The sequence below is a fragment of the Ictalurus furcatus genome, chromosome 25, assembly GCF_023375685.1.
Source record: "Ictalurus furcatus strain D&B chromosome 25, Billie_1.0, whole genome shotgun sequence".
NCBI lineage: Eukaryota > Metazoa > Chordata > Actinopteri > Siluriformes > Ictaluridae > Ictalurus > Ictalurus furcatus.
The window spans coordinates 18,548,488-18,567,776 of record NC_071279.1 but is presented as its reverse complement, the minus strand read 5'-3'; the positions used below and the strand labels follow the sequence as shown (position 1 = coordinate 18,567,776).

Sequence of the window (19,289 nt, the reverse complement as noted above, 5' to 3'; positions counted from 1 at the left end):
GATCTGAAATCAGTTATCAGGGCTTTCACAATAGCGGTAACTTTCTGCGTGAATTAAAGTCATTTGAATTCTGTGATGTGAGAAAACTGCTCGACATTTTTGGAGTTCGCGCGGACCTAAAGCCGAACCCTGAGGAATTCTGACTCGGGAATCTGTTGTGTCGCTATCCCACACTCGCAGGGGTCTCACTCGGCGTCAGTGAGTGTACAGTCATTCTGTTCTGTCGTCCGTGAGGACGTTACATTCTGGCTATCGATCTGGTCGTGATTGAGTGGAGGGTGAAGGACGGACATTGTGCCGCTGAATGGGTTCGGGGCGTCGTGGTGTTCCTGTATGGATTTATCCCTTCCCGCTCGACGGGAGTCATGTAGACATCATTTGTCATGGTTATTGATTCCGAAATGATTTGGAGCAAGGTTCACCGTGTTCCCCGCCGAGTCCTGAACACTTCATGGATGCGGAATTCACACACACACAACTCATATGGGCGCATGGTGGATTAGCGGTTAGCACGTTCGCCTCGCAACGATTCCCACCGCTGCCCCGTGTGTGTGGAGGTCATGTTCTCCCCGTGCTGCGAGGGTTTCCTCCGGGTTCTCCGGTTTCCTCCCCCAGTCCAAAGACGTTGGCATGTCCGAAGTGTCCGTAGTGTATGAATGGGTGTGTGAGTGTGTATGTGATTGTTCCCTGCGATGGATTGAATCCCTGTCCAGGGTGTATCCCGCCTTGTGCCCCATGCCTCCTGGAATAGGCTCCAGGTTCCCCGTGACCCTGTAGGATAAGCGCTATAGAAGATAGATGGATGGATGGATGGATGGATGGATATCTCATATATATGAAGCTCAGTACTAACATCCATTAATGACAATATGGAGGATTCATTAGATTCTAATAACCTAGAACATGTCAGAACAATCTGCACTGCAGCTCGTTCGGTTTTCTCCCAGCTGCAATCGCTCCCAAGACAGCGCGGCGCAGATAAAGCCCGTCCTGTCTTCGTTATTTCAAGTCCTCTGCGATATTGGCGTAAGAGACACCTCTCAGCTTTCAGCAGCAGGGGCTTCGCTCCAATCGATACGCCTACCATGGCAACGCAATATGTCCAAACCGTGAGATTATGACCGTGGGCTTTATCTGACGCACATGGTGCTGGAAAGGAAACAGGCACAGATAAAGCTTTAAATCTAGCCGGAGGACAGCTCTGGAGAGGACAGGGACGGATTCCACTTTGCACTTGTTTTTAAAGGCAGGTCTCAGGAGGAATAAACATTGCAAAGCATTAATATAAAAAAAAGGTGCTGCTTTGTAAGAATTTTAACCCAAGTGAGAAACAAATCGCTCGTATAACCAGTGATGTATACAGTTAGCATCATGAAGCACATCCTGAAGTGTTTTATTCCTCTTATAACGCTGCAATTTGTCACCAATTACACGTGTTATGTTTTGCTGTTGCAGGGCTGAAACGCGTGATCACTACACGCGATCAGCGATTAAGGCTCTGTTTCAGAAATCTGCCAAATCAGCTCTCAAAACTGGTCTAGCATGCTAAATGTTGGACAACTAGATCCAAATATTGGATTTTTAAAAATATAATATATATTTTAAGAATTTTTACAGCTAAATGGTTAAACTGATGCTGCCTTTATTGTTTTTGTGTGTGTGTGTTGCACAAAGCAGGGGGAAAATAGAGTTGAAATTTGGAACACGTTTTCTTTATGGTGTGTTGCACAAAAATGACTAAATAATACATGTGACTTCTCAGGGGCATTGTTTATATTTCAAAAAGAAAATGAGAATTTTTAAAAAATCTTTTTTTTTTTTAATCTAAATTTTTTAAAAAAAAAATTGACTAGGAACATATTTTCATTTATTTGTTTATTTTGTTTATAATGTGTGGAACAAATCAAAAAATACATTTGACTAGTTCTTTCTTTCTTTCTTTCTTTCTTTCTTTCTTCAAAAAGAACAAAAATAAAACTAATATGTAGTGGAAATTTGACTCGGGGAACAATATACTTGTGTACCATGTTTTATTTATTTGTTTTTGCATGTTTGTTTGTTTATCATTTATAATCATGTGTGTAATGATTTTGACGTGCGGTTTCCATGACGATAAGTGCTGGTCTTAAACGTTCTATTACATTTTGCTGCGAGTGGAAAAACAGGCCCTGCTTATCTATCTTTTCCGTGAGTGCTTGCTGTAAGTTGAAGAGACGCAGGGCTGCGAGGCCGAGTCTGATCTGCTCATGCACGTCGTCAGTGTGTGAAATCTCAGTCCTGTGTAATGGGATAAAGGGAGGATTTCGGCACTGCCTGCTTTATTGGTTTATTGAGCGTGTTCTGGTAATGACCTGCACGCCGCTCATCATCCTGCGCGCCTGACCCGCTATTAGCTCACGGGATTATCCAGGCTGAGGACTCGAGGCTGGGTTATTATTAATATTATTATTATTATATCCTATCAATTAGTGAGGTCACATTTGAACTGTTATTTAATTGTTAATCAGTAGCAGAACCAGTTCCTCCAGAACATCTAGTTAGGACAGGTGATAAAAACTGAGGCTTTGTTTCTTATCGCTTCTTCTAATCGCTCTGGAAGGACTCATGGGTATTTTACCATCACAAGTGATGTAGACAGAGGTGCCAAGAATTACGTTTGATCTGTACCACAAAAAAATATATATATTTCTTCCTTTTTTAGCTAAAACAGCACTCAGACCAAACAACAGTTCCCTCTATGGAAAAGCTGATTGACTGAAGGGGAAAGGACGCGGGACCCGTGTTCTGGCAGCGGTTACTTTCACACAACGCCAGCTTTATCCAGGTGAACGTTTGATCTTTGAGCCAATAGGAAACGAGAAGGCGGAACTGCGGTCTCTGTGGTCGGTAAATAAACAAGAAATAACCATCAGTCCTTCATGTCCGTCTTCAGACTCTGCAGTCCTATCACGACGGGCAAATCTGCAATAAAGAAAGCTAACAAACGTGGTTCTGTAGAAATCCGGGTTGCCAGATTGGGGAGTATTTTCAACCCACAGGTTAAATCCTCAAGTAGTCACTGACTACAAAATAACCCATTTAAAAATAAAAAAAATGCATGAATTTGTCTAAAATTAATTAAATGATCAAATTAACCAAACAACAAACCAACGGTATGAAGGATTTTTCAATTTGTGACACATTTTTCACACATTTCTGGCAACGCAAGCAGAAATACATTGCGTATACCCAACATTATTGAGTGAAAAAAAAAATAAAAATGCCTGGGGAAAATTAATATTAAATATTAATATGCTATGTTTAAGATTTATGGAAGGAGTCTCCAGTGTCAGCGCGTTGTAACAGAGACAAGCTGGTGACGGAACGAATGTTTATAGCTGCTACAGTGTGATGTAAGCGAGAACCTGTTTCATGGTCATTCCACAACATTTACCCGTAACCATAAACGGATAAAAATTACAATGTGCCTTTTGTTTTTAAATAAAAAATAATAGTTGTATAAGATGAGATTCATTTCCTATAACGGCATGACAGTGTTTTATTCAGCGTCACATGTCAGAGTATGAGTCACGTTGCTGTCACGTCATGTCACGTCACGTGTTTGTTTTTCAATCTAACAACAATTCAAAAGCAAAACAATAAAAAAGTGCATCAGTACAGAAAAGCAGTTTACTCAGGAGGTGAACTTGTCCGTATCTCGTATCTGTACATCAAGGACAAAAAGGATTCAGCCGTTTTGTTTTTGTTTTTTGTTTTTTTAATGTGGAATATAAACACAACAACACTGAATTGTTTTTTTTGTTGGTTTTTTTTTATGATGGACGCGTTTTAAAGCATCGGAGGCGTTTTATCAGCGAGTTAAAAGCAGGCAGAATGACGTGAACGGATTAACACTCGGAGATAAACATTGAAATCGCACTCGGCACATTCCCGCAGTCTTATCAGCTGCTTTAATGGAGCAAATAAATGTGGAAAGTTTTGATAAAGGAATAGAAAGTAAATGGCGAGAGGCTGAGGGATGGAAAGAGCGCAGCGTGAGCTGCAGCAGTGACCATGTGACCACGCAAATGCATTTTAGAAATGTTAGTTTCACGCCTCTTCGGTCACTTTTATACACCGGAGAGTTGGAGCAAGCTTTTAGGGACCTGTCTGATTCATTTCTCTTTTATTTTTAAATTGCTTTACATCATACTGCATCGTCAGCACCGCTCATCTGACACTCCTTATATGGACATCTTCCTTGTGGCAAGTGCGTCAAAACAACTAGACGCACAAAAAAGTTCCACATGAAAGACCAGGTGACTTTTTTTTTTTTTTTTTTTTTTTTTTTTTCCAATCTCCGTCTGATCAGTTTCAGCGAGTCTGTCCTCAGTGTAGCCGCAGATCCCTGGAACCTGATGTGACCTCCTGCTCTTGTACAGCATTATATGTTGCTCAAGATCTGAGATGCTTTTCTGCTCACCACGGTTGCACAGACTGGTCGTTGGAGTTTTCATATCCTCCCTGCGAAGTCTGGTCATCAAACAAAGCGTTTCCGTATACAGAACCGCCGCCCGCTGGATGTTTTTTTTGTTTTTGGCATCATTCTGCATAAACTCTAGGGGCTAAAAATCAGGAGATTTCTGAAATACTCACGGCAGCCCATCTGGCACCGGCAATCATGCCAGTGCTAAAGAGATCACGGAGATTATTTCCCCATTCTGATCTTCATCTGTATCCGCATGCTTTTATGCATTCTACTGCTGCCACGTGATTGGCTGATTAGAGGACTTCATGAATAATCAGATGTACGTTTGTTCCTAATAAAGTGGTCAGGGAATGTACGAGTATATTATACATAAAGAATATTTATGGTATTTCCCAGTTTGCACTCTGGCACATGTTACATTTACACTTTAGAAGGAGTTACTGCACTTTTATATTTACTGTTGTTTACGTTGCATATTCATGCGCCGTAAGATCTACAGTACTGAGTCACCGGAGTTACATTCCTTGCGTGTTCGGGCAAACTTGGACCAAAAAAAAAAAAAACCTTGAATATGATTCATTGACTGCGAGAGAGGGGGAAAAAAAAGCTATTTCCTATTACTTCAGTCCGTATTTTCTATCCCTGAATGTTTTGGGGTTTAAATGCGAGTTGTGTTCTGGAAGCTAGTGGGCAAACCCTGTCTCGGACACTTTGAATTAAGAAACATTTGGCAACCTTGGAGGTGCAAACTTCACGCAGGATTATATAATGGGAATGGCGCTTCCAGAAAACCAGCGCATAACCCGGTTCTGAATACGAGGAACTTTCCTCACGTAAATACAGCCCCGTTTTGTTTGTTTGTTTATTTGTGGACTCTTACTGGTACTTTTAGACGGCATCTTTGTGAACGAACTGCACTTCTAATGTAACACAAACACCCATCATCTCTCGCTCTCTCGCGCTCTCTCTCTCTCTCTCTCTCTCTACGGCACTCTCACACCCCCTCCTACTGTACGTCCCTGTAAATTCTCCCGGCGCTTTTGGCAACGGCCAGCCCTCGTGATTTCATCTGGGAAATAAATGACTTAGAGAAGATAAAGTGCTCCGGCTGTGACAGTAGAGAGCGGAGGAGGCTTTCCTCAGTGCCAAGATAATCGGAAGAAGAGGCCGAAACGTTTTATCTGCTCTAAGCACTCCGAGCTGAGAAAGAGGCCACCAATCCCCGCTCTGTCTGATCCACTCAGATAAGTGGTGCCGCCTCCCCGTTTTTTCATCCCCCTGAGATAGGGTGAGCATCTAAGAGGAGTTATTTATTTATTTTATTTTTGGGGGGAGGAGGAAAATGTCAGCATCAAAGAGTCTTTGTGTGTAAACCTGAAATATCTGGAAATTTAAAAAAAATAATAATGAAAAAGAAGATGCCTGATTGGAGTAAACCAAACCACATCGACCGTGCCAGCACTCCTGTCCAAGTTATCGGGAGTCGGTAAGGATTTTCTCCAAAAACATTATCGGCATGTGCTTCATCTGCGTACCTTTTTTGTACATCTGGAGGATTTAAAAACGACACTAGGTAAACAACCTTGTCGGGCAGGTTTCCATGACGACCTGCAGAATGGCGTAACGATTTCACGCCAGCTATCCTGCCGTAAGAGTCCAATACATTTACATTCAACTTGTATTATTTTATAGCTTAAAGAAATCAAACTAAATATCGCTGCATTCGCGGCCTGTCAGAGCGACTGTGACGATCACTAGATGAAAACGCGGACGTTCTACGCGGTGCCGTTCACGTCCTCGTCCTCGGAATTGTGCGTTTCTATACGCTAAAATGTATCCGTGTTGACGACTGAAGAATACATAATTACAACATCAAATCACGTTTTTATATTGTCGCTAAACATCAGGTACCAATAACATGTTTTAAATGTTTATCGGAAAATTCCGACTTTACAAGTCGTAATTACGAGCTCTGCGACGACGTGAACGCTTTGCACAAGTCGGAATCTCATGAGTACAGGAATTACGACATGCCATGGACTCGGTTTGCTGTAGGTCACAGACATGACCCGCTAACCCTGCTCACTTCCTGTTTATGCCGGATCATGCTTCTGATTGGCTCTCGATGGTGAAATATGTAAATCTGCACAATAGCATTATGATCTATGATCACTTTACACTGCTACTACTGCGTTAGGATCGACCTGACGTACTGTACAATCAAGCGTGCGTTCTGCTGGTCCAACTGGTCCCTGAACGTCTTCAACATGGCGGACGGGATGGAATTCACCACCCGTAACTCTCTTCTTTTCATCCGTTCTCCGTGTTAGCTTGAGAAAAGAAAACATTAATGAGAAGAGACGAACAACAGTGGCTCACAAATCTCTGTGCTGTGAACATTTATTGCGCGGTATTAATGAGAGAGAACAGCTGCGCTTCCTGAGCCATTATTAGACACGTTGTTTACAGTAGCAGCTGTTTAAGACACGTCCACTTTAATATTTAATGTCTGGGTCGGGTGTTCGGCGCGCTATTAATTATCACGATGACGAGAGAAGCATTAGTAAACATCCCTCAGGTTGAATCGTCCTGGAGAGGTGCATGATGGGCCGTCGTGTTGAACACGCACATGGATTAACGCTGTTTTTTAATTATGGCGCGTTGTTAGCGCTGGTTTCACGCCGTGTGAGCAGGAAGCGCCGTGCTAGTCGTCAAGTCCTGAGATAAACGTCACGTAGGAAACTAACAGGAAGAACGATGGATGACGATGGTGTAAATCCTCCGAGAGACTTGTGATGTGTGTGAAAACTTGCACCGTTGCATCATATAGACTTACCTTGTGTATGTGTGTGTGAGTGTGAGAGTATTATTTCAGTACATGACTTCAGGTGTTCTTGTACACTTTGTGTTTGATGCGATCCCGGCTGGCGTAATCTCGTCCTCTGCTTCCTCTTCCGAGCAGGAGAGCGGCCTCGGAGCGTTGACTGGTAGGGATAAACAAAAATCTCATGGCATAAAATACTGTCTACCCTCGTAACCTATTAAATCAAGGCTGTTTTTAGAAATGGATAAGATAATAAATCACCACTCCAATAATATATAGTCCACTATCATGATTTTTATGACTCGATTAGGTGTTGCTCCTGACACGCCCAATCCAGCACGGCTGACGTTGACGGGTTCAGCACACGGCCCGGAAAAAATGGAATTTATACACTTTATTTGTTGATATAAATAGAAAAAATATATATATGGAAAAGGACAGTTTAGCTCTGAAGTCACATGTTGCTATCCAAATTATTATTCTTTTTTAAAAATATATATATATTTATCTAGGATTTTTTTTTATAACAATTCATGTGAGTTAAACTACGTGCAGTAATTGCTATATTGTATTAAATTTATAAACATAAAACAATAATAAAATAATATCCTCGTAAAAATTGATATCCTCATGCAATTTCAGACCTAAACCACGTACAGTAATTACTGTACTATATTTATTAAAAACATCTAAATAATTGACACCAAATATATTTTAGCCATAAAATAAAGTTGTTTGTTTTTTTCAGCAGTAATAATCTGTTCCAATAATTGTGCTCACTTAACAGTTTGGTGGTCTGCCCCCAGACGTGCCGTGTTCTAAGCTGTAGAAGACGTCTAGATGTAAATATCAGGGAGTAAAAGATGTGAGATGTGAGCTGTACATCTACATGTGAGTATCAGAAAAATCATTAAGCACTCTGAATTCCCCGCTAAGCTAATCAAGACGTTTTCGCCTCGGGTTACAGCACGCTCGCCCTCGACTGCGATGCTAAATTCTGTGAACACCTTCTACTTTAGCAGCTCTGAAAAAAGTCTCGCCTCAGGCAGAAAAACTTCTGGAGCCAACTGGGAAAGAAGCTGAGGTGTGCAGCGTGTGCCTCGTCCATACTAAACCCCAGGAAGAGGAAAAGGGAAAAAAGCTTCGGTGTGTTCAGCGTCCATCTAAAGCGGAGCGCTGGAGCGAACGCTGAGAGATCCAACTGAGGAATAAAAAGTTTAGACGGTACGGAAGTTTCGTCGTTTTTGATCATTTCAGTCAACCGATAAAGGTCATGTCTGGTAGCTGGTGCTCTTTGGACCTTCCAGTGGTCATAACAATTACATTTAGGGTCATTTTATAATCTCTGTATAAATTGAAGCATTTACCAACAATTTTTCATGAATTCTAAATCAAATGTAAGAGTTTTGTCTTAATATGACATAAATATAAAATGTTTCATACTTTTTTAATAACACAGTTTATGTAGCACAATGTGGCTTTTTTCCTTTATTAAATTGTTGTTGTTGGTTGTTGTTGGTTGTTGTTGTTGTTAATAATAATAATAATAATAACAACAACAACAACAACAACAACAACCATAATAATAATAATAATAATAATATTTTATTAATATATTTTATTATTATTATTTATTATTATTATGGTTGTTATGGTTGTTGTTGTTGTTGTTGTTGTTGTTTGTTATTGTTATTAGTATTTATTATTATTATTATTATTATTATTATTATTTTGGATTTTACACATTTCTTTTCAGATAAAAGCCCGTACAAGTGGATTTTTTTAGTTTAGTCTTCTCCTTTCTTTCTCTCTGACTTCAACAGCCATCATCTTCTTGTCTGCCTAACATTCAACACTCTCTCTCTCTCTCTCTCTCTCTCTCTCTCTCTCTCTCTCTCTCTCTCTCTCTCTCTCTCTCTCTCTCTAATTGTGATTTATAGAGCATCTTATATTTATATATATATATGACACTACAGAGTGGACAGTAACTTAAAGGACGTGCAAAAATACCTTTGCTGTAAAGCAACTTAACACTTGATAATTCGTACCAAAGACATAACAATCCGTGTGCTCCATCTCGTAAACCGCAATTATCTAATTGTCGAATTATTTGTTGTTATTCCAAGCTTCTACGGCACGTGATCCCGTTCATTAAGACTTGTTAAATTACATGAATTTGTTTTCCACTGCTGGAAATAAGCTTCCTCAAACCCTTCAGTCATATTAATTCACTCTGTAGGTGCTTAATGAGTCTGTTAGCACTTTTTTTCATATACATATATATAATATATCAAAATGAGAAGAATTACTTTATTTTCTTCTGCCCATAAGAACAAATTGATGCTCTGTAGCGTTTCCTAGTAAAGCAGTGTGATGAGCGCGTTTGAATAAATGGTCAGAATATAAATAGAACGAGCAGCAGGAAGGCTTTACACAGAGACGTCTCAGCGCTGGCTGAATCAGAACAGTGTAAAGAAACATAACGTTACTTTAAGTGTAATGTTATGCTTTACGTGCAAAAACGATCAACAGTTCGTCAGACTTTTACAAAGAACTGAAACGAGCACCAGCTGCACTGCAGGAACGACCCACAGGAAGCAGAACGTGAAGGACGCGACTTTGTGTGGATATTCAGTCTCACTCCGCGTTAGGAAAACCGACTAATTATCTCTAATGAGGTCGGCTGGTCAGGAGCCCCGGAGACGGAGAGCGCAGTCGCTAGCTGCCAGTCAAAAAAAACTATTTTGATAACCTCTTGCTCGGCAACCATTACATTACAGCAGCATTCAGCAGACGCCCTCATCCAGAGCAACTTATTATCTCATTTATACAACTGAGCAGGAGAGGGGTAAGGGCCTTGCTCAGGGGCCCGGCAGCGGCAGCTTGGCAGTGCTGGGATTTGACCTCATGACCTTCTGGTCAGAAGTCCAACGTCTTATCCACTTCCCATACCGCTGAGCTAACACTAACCAAATGGGATTTTCACCAAAACGATATTATTTTATTCTTCAAATTGGATCAGGAAATGTTATTTTTAGACAACAACAAAAAAAAAACTTTAATAAGGCCCTGAAAAGTACGTTCTGCACTTTTCAGTTTCATTAGATGAAACTGAGTGCTCTAGGGTGCAGAGCGCTCTACATCATACTGCTTCCTTTATTTAGCTATTTATACACGACATTTACTGCACAGCGCACAGAAACCTTACGATAAGCCTTCGATTGTAACTTTATTACCTTGCCACGTTACTCGTTAGCTACTAGCACGTGACGAATCTTTCTGAAGGCTTGTTATTGAATTAATTTTTTTTTTTTTTTTGGACATTTTGCTTTCATATCCAGAACGTGAGGTCCGCAGTCATCTTTTGCACATAGAGACTTTTCCGGCGCGTTTTCAAAGGTCTTCCAGCGTCACGTCATTGACGAGGCAGCGGGTGCAAGTACGAGAAAACGTGAGAGAGAAAACGACTAAAGCGTGAACTAAGAACATAAACACTGGAGCACAAGTAAACCGGCAGACTAGAGCATGGCTGTGCTGTGGAACACACGAATACACAGTCACCTGACAATGAGTTGCTCAAACACTAGAACGTAAACAGTGGGTATTTAAAGTGTACTTTTTTCCTATTTGGAATTTTCACACCGCTCGCACTATTTATACGACAAAACGGCATAAATAGTCCGCGAGCACGCGAATTGAGACTCACTTCGTTTTTTGTTTTTTTAAATCCGTTACGCCGGTCCACTTGCTAAAACGTTTCTCGTTCGTTTGTTATAATATAAGATCAAATGCTTTCTCTCTGTAATTGCGGAAACGTTCATCACTTGTGCAAAGCTGCGACGATGTAGCGAGAGCTGTAAGATGGACGACGATGAGTCTAGAGTATGTTGCATGTCACATGACCAGGTCACATGCCTCACTAATCATGCTCACCTGTGTCTCATTATGTCTTGTTAGCACCACTGTTTCAGTTCCGGATTTATTGGTCAAGTTTGTGGTTTGTTGCGAGTCCTCCATGTTCTCGCTTATACGGTAGTGTGCATGTTTCTTACCTCATATCGGTAGTTACTGTTCTGTTCGTACTTTCCACGATGAACGACCTGCACTTGCGTCCGTCTCCAGCTACCGGTTCGTGCCGAGGTGATAAACGGAAGTGTGTCATTTGTTTAAGTCCACGCAGTAGGTTATATATTAATGGTGTAAAATTGTGAGGTGGACTGTCTGGCAAGATTTTCGCATTTCAGCCAGCGCCCGTACTGTGTAATTGCGAAGCGGCTGAGCCGAGCGTCTTGGTGCTTTAACGAGAACCTCAATGAAGAATGAGTCATCGTGCTCCAAAGGAAAAAAGGACAAAAATAACTAATCAGTGTGCAGTCTGCACCACACGCATCTCACGTTCTGTACGCAAGAAATGTACGAAAGTTTCACATCCTGCCGGATCCAGTCTTCCCACGATGAACTCCTATAACCCCGCTGAATGAAAGCTTAGTTACAACTACACAGCCAATCAGAGACGAGTATTGCCATTTGGCCGTGCTGTAGAATATCTTATGACAGCTTTATATCTACTTTAAACACACCAACTAGATTGAAATTGTATTTATAACGGCTATAAACATGCCACAGTGCATCAATGGAAACCGTACATAAGCTGACATGTATGCAAATCCACATCCTTCATGTTTGTTAATGCATTCAGCAAAAGTGTTGATGCTTGTTGTCATGGCTACAAAGTATCATGACTATGGTCGCACCGGCCAGCCAATCAGAAGCGAGCGTTTGCATTCGGCTGTGGTCTGGAATACCTTAGGATGGCTTTATAACTGCTGTAAAAGTGCTACATAGGGTAACGTTGGCAAAAAGATGATGTAAGATGTCGCGGCGTTATACGTTGTATGTTAACGTTACTATGACACTGTTGCGTCACTGGATGTAAACATATGAGGGTGTTGTTCATGACGTGGTTATAATGTGGTTAAGTCACTCTAATGATGCAGAGGTCGAGTAAAGTATAACTGTTTGTGTGTGTGTGTGTGTCTGATTATAATTAATAAATGTATTCTTAGCTTTACTGAATAAAATGTCCCCAACATACCAGAAATTAGCGGTAAATTAATAAATGTGGTGACGGCAAAGAAAGGACATTTTAAGAATGTAATTAATTCCAGTGAAGAAATATAATAATAATAATAATAATAAGATGCGCTTAAGACGCTTTATGGCATTATGTTGCTTACACCACAGCTTTTCTTACGTATTATTAAAATAGCAACGTGTTATCGTTATATTTAGCTAACGTTTCAATCCATATCAACCGGGATCATTATACTATACTGTAGCTGTTGCTATGGTTACATCTCAGAGCGCGTTACCTAACGTTTCTGTGCGTTATAGCTAAAAAAAAAAAAAAATTTTAAAAACTCGTGTCTTTCTTGTTATTTATTGTTGTCATTTTAGTGGCGTGATAACAAAACTGTCATTAATGCTCGTCGTCATGGTTACACAGCACTGATAATGTGCATTGATTTCGAACTGTCGGTGAAATATGGACCGGATCCATGAAGCGTCCCGACATGAGAAACTAGCACACCTTCCAGCCAATCGCAAACGAGTATTTTGACTTTGATGTGGCGTGAAATATTGTATGACGGCTTTTATAACCGCTATAAACGTGCTAACTAGAGTAACGTTATCGATAGGTTTGTGTACGTCGTGAGAGTTAATGAAACTGTTGTCATATGCATGGTGTGTTTATAAACGTGTAATAAACATGTTATTGTACTGTAGTTTATGTTTATGACAAGGTTATGTCACGCTAATGACGCAGATGTGTAACGGTCATGTCTTTCGTCATTATAACATCATGCGTGGGGGAGGAGGGGGAGGGCGGGGTTTGAATTATTAGCATGAATTTATAAATGTTTAACAATAAATGAGCCGTTAATAAACCCTGATTCGCAGAACACTGACAGTGTTGTGGCAGGTAGAGCATTTTGGATGCGCTCGCTAACATTTTAAGATGGAGAAACTTGTCTCGTCCCTGTATGACACCGGCGATGAAGGCGCTAGCTGAGAGAACATCTTGGTTATCAGAACAATTGCAAGTGATGTGTGGGTTCGTGATGGAAAAATGGTAGGAATGAATAAAGAGGATAATTGTTGTGTGGAAGGTTATAATCTCTGCCATGTGGAGAAAAAGAGCGAATACTTTTGTATTCGGCGCTCGGGTGTGTATAACGTGTAATTAGCCGTTCAGCTAGTGACGGACTGAAATTACGCCGTGTCAAATCATGTCACAGAGTTAAAAAGTAGGAGTGTGACGCATTGGCACGGTCCGTATCGGTATTGGATGGAACAGGGGGTGGGAACTGCGATGCAATGCAGCGGGGCACTTTCCAAAACAAAAACAAACAGAGCTCCTCCAAATCACATCTGTATTAAAACACGTACAATACCTGTTTATTCTGAATAACGTATTCGTATTTGGTTGCGCCCCTGTCGTCATGTCTTCAAAGTCGACTTAACGATACAAGAAGACGCGTTCGCTGTGCACCGAGTAGGATGTCCTTTTCACGCTGGTGTACCGCCCGTGCTCACACTCCTGTCTCAGTCATACAGCTGCACATCACCTCCTGAAGTTTTCCTCCCTGCTTTTCTCCAGCAGAATAAAAATGACCCTCGCGCACAACTCATCTATATGGTAATATTACTTTATACTACACACACAACCACGGGAACAATATCATACACGCCATACACTCTCTCGCCTGTAAACACGTCTCCACGTGCGCCATGAAATCCAGCACGTGTTTATTGTTTAGTGGCTTTTCTCCAATTGGGGGTGTGTTCGTTTTTTTGCATAAGCAAATAACAAAATGAGGAATGGGAAAATCGAATAGAGTCACAATTTGCATTAGAATGGGTTGTATTTCATTTCATACACCGCAAATGCAACAAATCTACGACGTCAAATGTAACGGTTTATAAATTCATCTCCCGCTGGGCTTCTGTTATGTACAGTCAAGAGTCGACTTCATGACATCCATATCTCAGCGCTGCTGGTCTCATTTTACTGCAGGATTCTGTTAAATTGCTTCTGCTGGAAATAAATATAGTGCAGACATTTTGCCAGCAGCTTTATACAAGCACAGGAAACACTGCTGCTTTATCCAGTGATGATGTGATATTTGGACCTATCAGAAACAGGGGGGTGGAGTCCGAACTACTGTAATGATGCAGTAATTAGGAGTTCTGTTTGGAAGCGACTGTGGATCAGGTGGTAGAGCGGGTTGTCCACTAACCGTAGTGTTGGCGGTTCGATTCCCGGCCCACGTGACTCCACATGCCGAAGCGTCCTTAGGTAAGATGCTGAACCCCGAGTTGCTCCCGATGGAAAGTTAGCGCCTTGCATGGCAGCTCTGCTACCATTAGTGTGTGTGAATGGGTGAATGAGAACCAGTGTAAAGCGCTTTGTAGAACCCCTAAGGTTAAAAAAGCACTACATAAGTGCAGACCATTTACCATCTTTTTTTCTTCAAGATATCTTTGCTTTTCTCTTTAAAGGTTTAATATGTGGATTGGATTATTTATTTATTTTATTTCTTACCAGTACAAAATTTTGACAAATATATTCAAGCAATGGCATCAGCATTATAGAAAATCAGGGTCAGCAGGTCTCCTGTCGGTCTTTTTATAAACACGCCCCCAACGCCCCCTTCAATCCACCCCTATTTCAGTCATTTGGAAAGGGAAAGATAGCAGTTCGGAATTTGTCAGGTTTCAGCTGATTATCACCTACAAGTGTTGGCTAGTTAGCACAGGATTAAGCTAGCAAAGCCAAGAAACCGCTCAAAGCCAAGAAACTTTATAAAACTAGAATAACACCATAGAATAGTAGCAATTTCCCACCATTGAGAAATGCATTATGGGTGAGATCAATTTAGAAGCATTTGTAAACACAATCTGTAGAAGGTGTTACTGTTTAAATGGCTGGCTTTGCATAACAAAAATATGCAAAGTAGATATGTTTTCATCACTTTTGAGAGCCACGTAAGGCAATACTCTGGATGAACCACCTTCATAGAAATGGCTCCCATGCTAGCTTAATCCTACACTAACTAGCCAATACTCATAGGTGGTGATCAGCTGAAAAACTCATGAGAGCTCATTACAAAGACATTGAGGACAGTGAAGGCCCTCTTAACTCTTCTCCCAAATGTAGTACAACAAATGATAGGTACTTTTATCATCTACAGCTATAACCGATTCAGGAAACAGGCTTAATCAATAAGCAGCGCTACCTTGTTGCTTGAAAGTGATGTCATGACAATCCTTGGTTATGCTAACTTGAACCGAACCCATCTGGTCACCGTGGATTATGGGGACTTGGCTTTGTGTACAAGGAGTAAAAAGAAATCATTCCAATGTTGTCGTTGTTGTTCTTCACCTACTTACCCACTAGAGTGCCAATCTTGACTAATCTAGACTAATCCACCTTTGAGTATACCACCGATATTGAAATTGCCACACCAAAAAAAAAAAATGAAAAATGCTTGGTGGAAATACTTGGTAGTGTAATATGTGTGGGGTAAAAAAACATACCAGTGCAGTTTATTTTTTAGTTCCTAGGACATTCGGTTTGTGCTTTCACCAAGTTTAAGGGCTGGTTCACTTCTTGTCACCGAGCCGATTTAAGAGCGTGTTGTTTTTCAGAAAAACTCACTTGGGTGTGACTCAGTTTTATGTCCTTAATGGAGCATATGGAGAAAAGGTCAGCCTTCCTTATTTCCCCTCCTGCTTTAGAGACGGAGTGTACGTTACCTTTCCTCCTCACTGAAGCTCAACACACTGTGGTGGTTAGGGATTTTATAGCTGAGGTAACTCGGCTCATTCATCATCTCAGTGCACTTTTTAATCATATAATTCTAATGATAATCCACACTGTATTTGTCACATCTGTCTGGAATAGTACACCTGGGAACCACACAGGAAATTGGCTGCATAGCATCTGGTTAATTTTCTTCACATATTAGTCATGAGAGAACGTTCCGGAATATGAAATCCAGCATCAGAACAATATCTGTTGGCTGATAAGGTCTCTTTAAATGCTGTAAGATACAAACCACATTCATATGATCAGACTAGCCTAAGGTTTTTGTTTGTTTGTTTGTTTGTTTGTTTGTTTTTGTTTGTTTCTACCTTTGTGACCATTCAGAACTAGTCAAGCTTTCTGTGGGAGTGTTCAAAGCTTCTTCAGCAGAAGGTGAGATTGGTCAAACGTTTGTGCTGATGGGTGGGATTGGTCAGAATTCCTTTGGGACTGTGTTTGCGTTGACTTGATCAGAATCCCTGCCAGAGTGGGTGGGATTGGTCAGAATCCCTGCCAGAGTGGGTGGGATTGATTCCGGCAGTAGGGTGCATGATTGGTCAAACTTTCTGCCGGACCAGGCAGAATTAGTCAAATTCTGCAGTGGTAGTGGATGGGATTGATCAAATTTTCTGTGGTAGCAAGTGGGACTGTACTCCTTTTGGAATGGGTGGGATTCCTGAAATTTTCTGTGGGAGGGATTGGTTAGAATTTCTTCAGGAGAAGACAGGATTGGTAAAACTATCTGTGGGAGTGGGTGGTCTTGATTAAAGTTTCTGCAGTAGCGAGCAGAATTAGTCAAACTTTCCGCTGTAGCAGATGGGATTGGTCAGAATTCCTTCAGAAACAGGTAGGATTGGTCAAACTTTCCGCAGGACTGGTATGATTTTATTTATTTATTTTTGTGGTGGGGGGTGATATTGTAGTGGGATTAGCATGTATAGCAGTCCAAGTTAGTTGAGATGTGCCAACATCTGATATTTACCTGGATGATATTTCCTCACCATCATGCTGGGAAAATCATTTGCAGGCGAAACACTACCCTGGCGTTTAAAATCCCTTCAGAAAAATATATTACAGGTAATATATAAGCACTGTGTGATCGTACAGACACATCTACTAAAGACTGACGGAAACAAAAAAGGCTTTCAAGTCTTTTAACTATTGGAATATTCAATAGACCGGGCAGCTCAGCCCCTGGGGGCCATGGCTTGTTTTTTACATGTTGAACATTCCTACTAATTTAGCATGCAGTGCATTGTGTCAGTGCGTGCCCGCTTCCTTTAGAAATCCGAGCTTTCTCAGATGAACAGGGGGGAGTGGAGTAGATCCTCCTCTAACATTTCAGTAAAGCTCTGGGAATTTTATCTTGCGTGTCCGAGATGATCCAGTGCCTGGCTCCTGGTAGAGCAGTTCATTAAGCCTGAGACTGTGGGAATGTCAGTACAGGATTCTCCTGCTGTGAGGAACAAGCTTACCTTCATCACATGATCAAAGGGACATGCGTGCACAGCGCTGGGGAAGACACCCTGAAGGGAGAGGAGAAGAAATACAGAAGTGTTAATGGTACACAGTACATCCATCTTTTATTTAATTAATGAGTAAAGACTTTTCCGCTGCAATTGACGTGGTCCTGGAGCAAAATGTTTTATTCTCGTGTGACTCAAAAACTCTCACTATTAAATGAACAGAATTCTAATTAGCCCACTGGCAGCAATGCTAATGACATCATCTACACAGATGACATCATTGCTTATTCAGTTGCAAACAAATAAATGAATTAAAAGAATAAATGAAGCCATCCCACTACTCACATCTCAGATAACCTCAGGCTGAGCATTAACAATGGAAACTATTTTTAGTTCCTGTTGCTGCAGGACCCTTTGTTGGGAAACAGCTATAAAACCGTTGCCTTGGTTACTTGCTTACAGAAAAATGGACATACAGTATAACACTGAGTTGCATAAGAAAATCATTTACTATAACCATTATGATAGAGTTCAATAATTATTATTGTAATTATTTAATACAGTATATGTCTATAATAGAGATCAATACATGAAAGGGTTCTGGAAAGGAAAAGTAAAGGAAATGTCTAGGTGTATATTTTTAGCCAATTTTCTTTTCTTTTTTTTTTTTAAACATGGACAAGCAAGTTGTTACTCATATTTATATGAAACAGTCAGAACTGGACTACTGCAGCACACTACTCCTGGGCCTCCCAGCCAGCTCCATCAATCCCCTTCAGATGATTCAGAATTCAGTAGCATGCCTTGTTTTCAACCAGCTCAGAAGGACCCATGTCACACCCGTCTTCATCTCCCTCCACTGGCTTCCTGTAGCCGCCTGTATCAAATTCAAGGCCTTGATGCTCACCTACTAGACCTTGTCTGGAACAGCACCCCTTTACCTCAGCACTCTCCTTCAGGATTATGTTCCCTCACGCAATCTGCGATTGGTTAACGACCGACATCGCTACTCAGCGTTGTACGAGGTCCCTTTCCAGAACCTTCAAACTGACTGTCCCTCAGGGGAGGAATGAAATTGCGACCTCAATCAATGGGGTAGTGGTGGCTTGACGGTTAAGGTTCTGCGTTACCGATCAGAAAGTCATCAGTTCAAGCCCTAGCACTACCAGGCTCTGGGTTACTGATTGAAAGGTCGGGGGTTCAAGCCCCAGCACTGCCAAGCTGCTTCTGTCGGGCCCTCTCTGCTCCAGCCGTATCATGACTCTGCGCTCTGACCCCCAACTTCATAACATGCTGGGATATGTAAAGAAAACAATAATTTCACTGTGCTGTAATGTATATGTGACCGTTAAAGTCTCATTAACATTATCCGGACAGCAGAATCCATTACCATCTTCAAAAAACAGCTAAAGATGTCTTTAAAAAAAAAAAATGCTCTTACACCTCCACTCTGTGCACTTTGCTTCTCTAGAACTTCATTAAAAAAATCTTGTATGATAGCATTTGTAAGTCGCTTTGGATAAAAGCATTTGCGAAGTGAATAAATGTAAATAAATGTAAATGTATTCCTGTGGTAATGAGTGGACTTTGTCAGAGTTCCTACAGGAATGGGTTGGATTGGTCAGATTTCCTTCTGGAGCGGATAGGATTGGTCAGAATCCC

The 19,289-nt window shown here is 41.1% G+C and overlaps 2 long non-coding RNA genes across 4 annotated transcripts; one reads left to right on the top strand and one right to left on the bottom strand.

Annotated features, from left to right (window-relative positions):
• The first annotated feature begins 1,667 nt into the window (after nucleotides 1-1,667).
• Nucleotides 1,668-8,765, top strand: LOC128600942 (uncharacterized). Of its 3 annotated transcripts, none has more exons than XR_008384630.1 (4): nucleotides 1,668-2,429; nucleotides 2,702-2,824; nucleotides 8,080-8,183; nucleotides 8,315-8,765. It is a non-coding gene; the product is annotated as an uncharacterized LOC128600942 (long non-coding RNA). The 3 variants fall into 3 exon arrangements; XR_008384629.1 differs by having other exon boundaries at nucleotides 8,312-8,765; XR_008384631.1 differs by lacking the exons at nucleotides 8,080-8,183; nucleotides 8,315-8,765 and adding an exon at nucleotides 3,306-3,549.
• On the bottom strand, nucleotides 6,738-7,632 carry LOC128600943 (uncharacterized). The gene is made up of 3 exons (XR_008384632.1): nucleotides 7,554-7,632; nucleotides 7,305-7,452; nucleotides 6,738-6,798 (listed from the first exon to the last, which is right to left on the bottom strand). It is a non-coding gene; the product is annotated as an uncharacterized LOC128600943 (long non-coding RNA).
• Nucleotides 8,766-19,289: the final 10,524 nt, after the last annotated feature.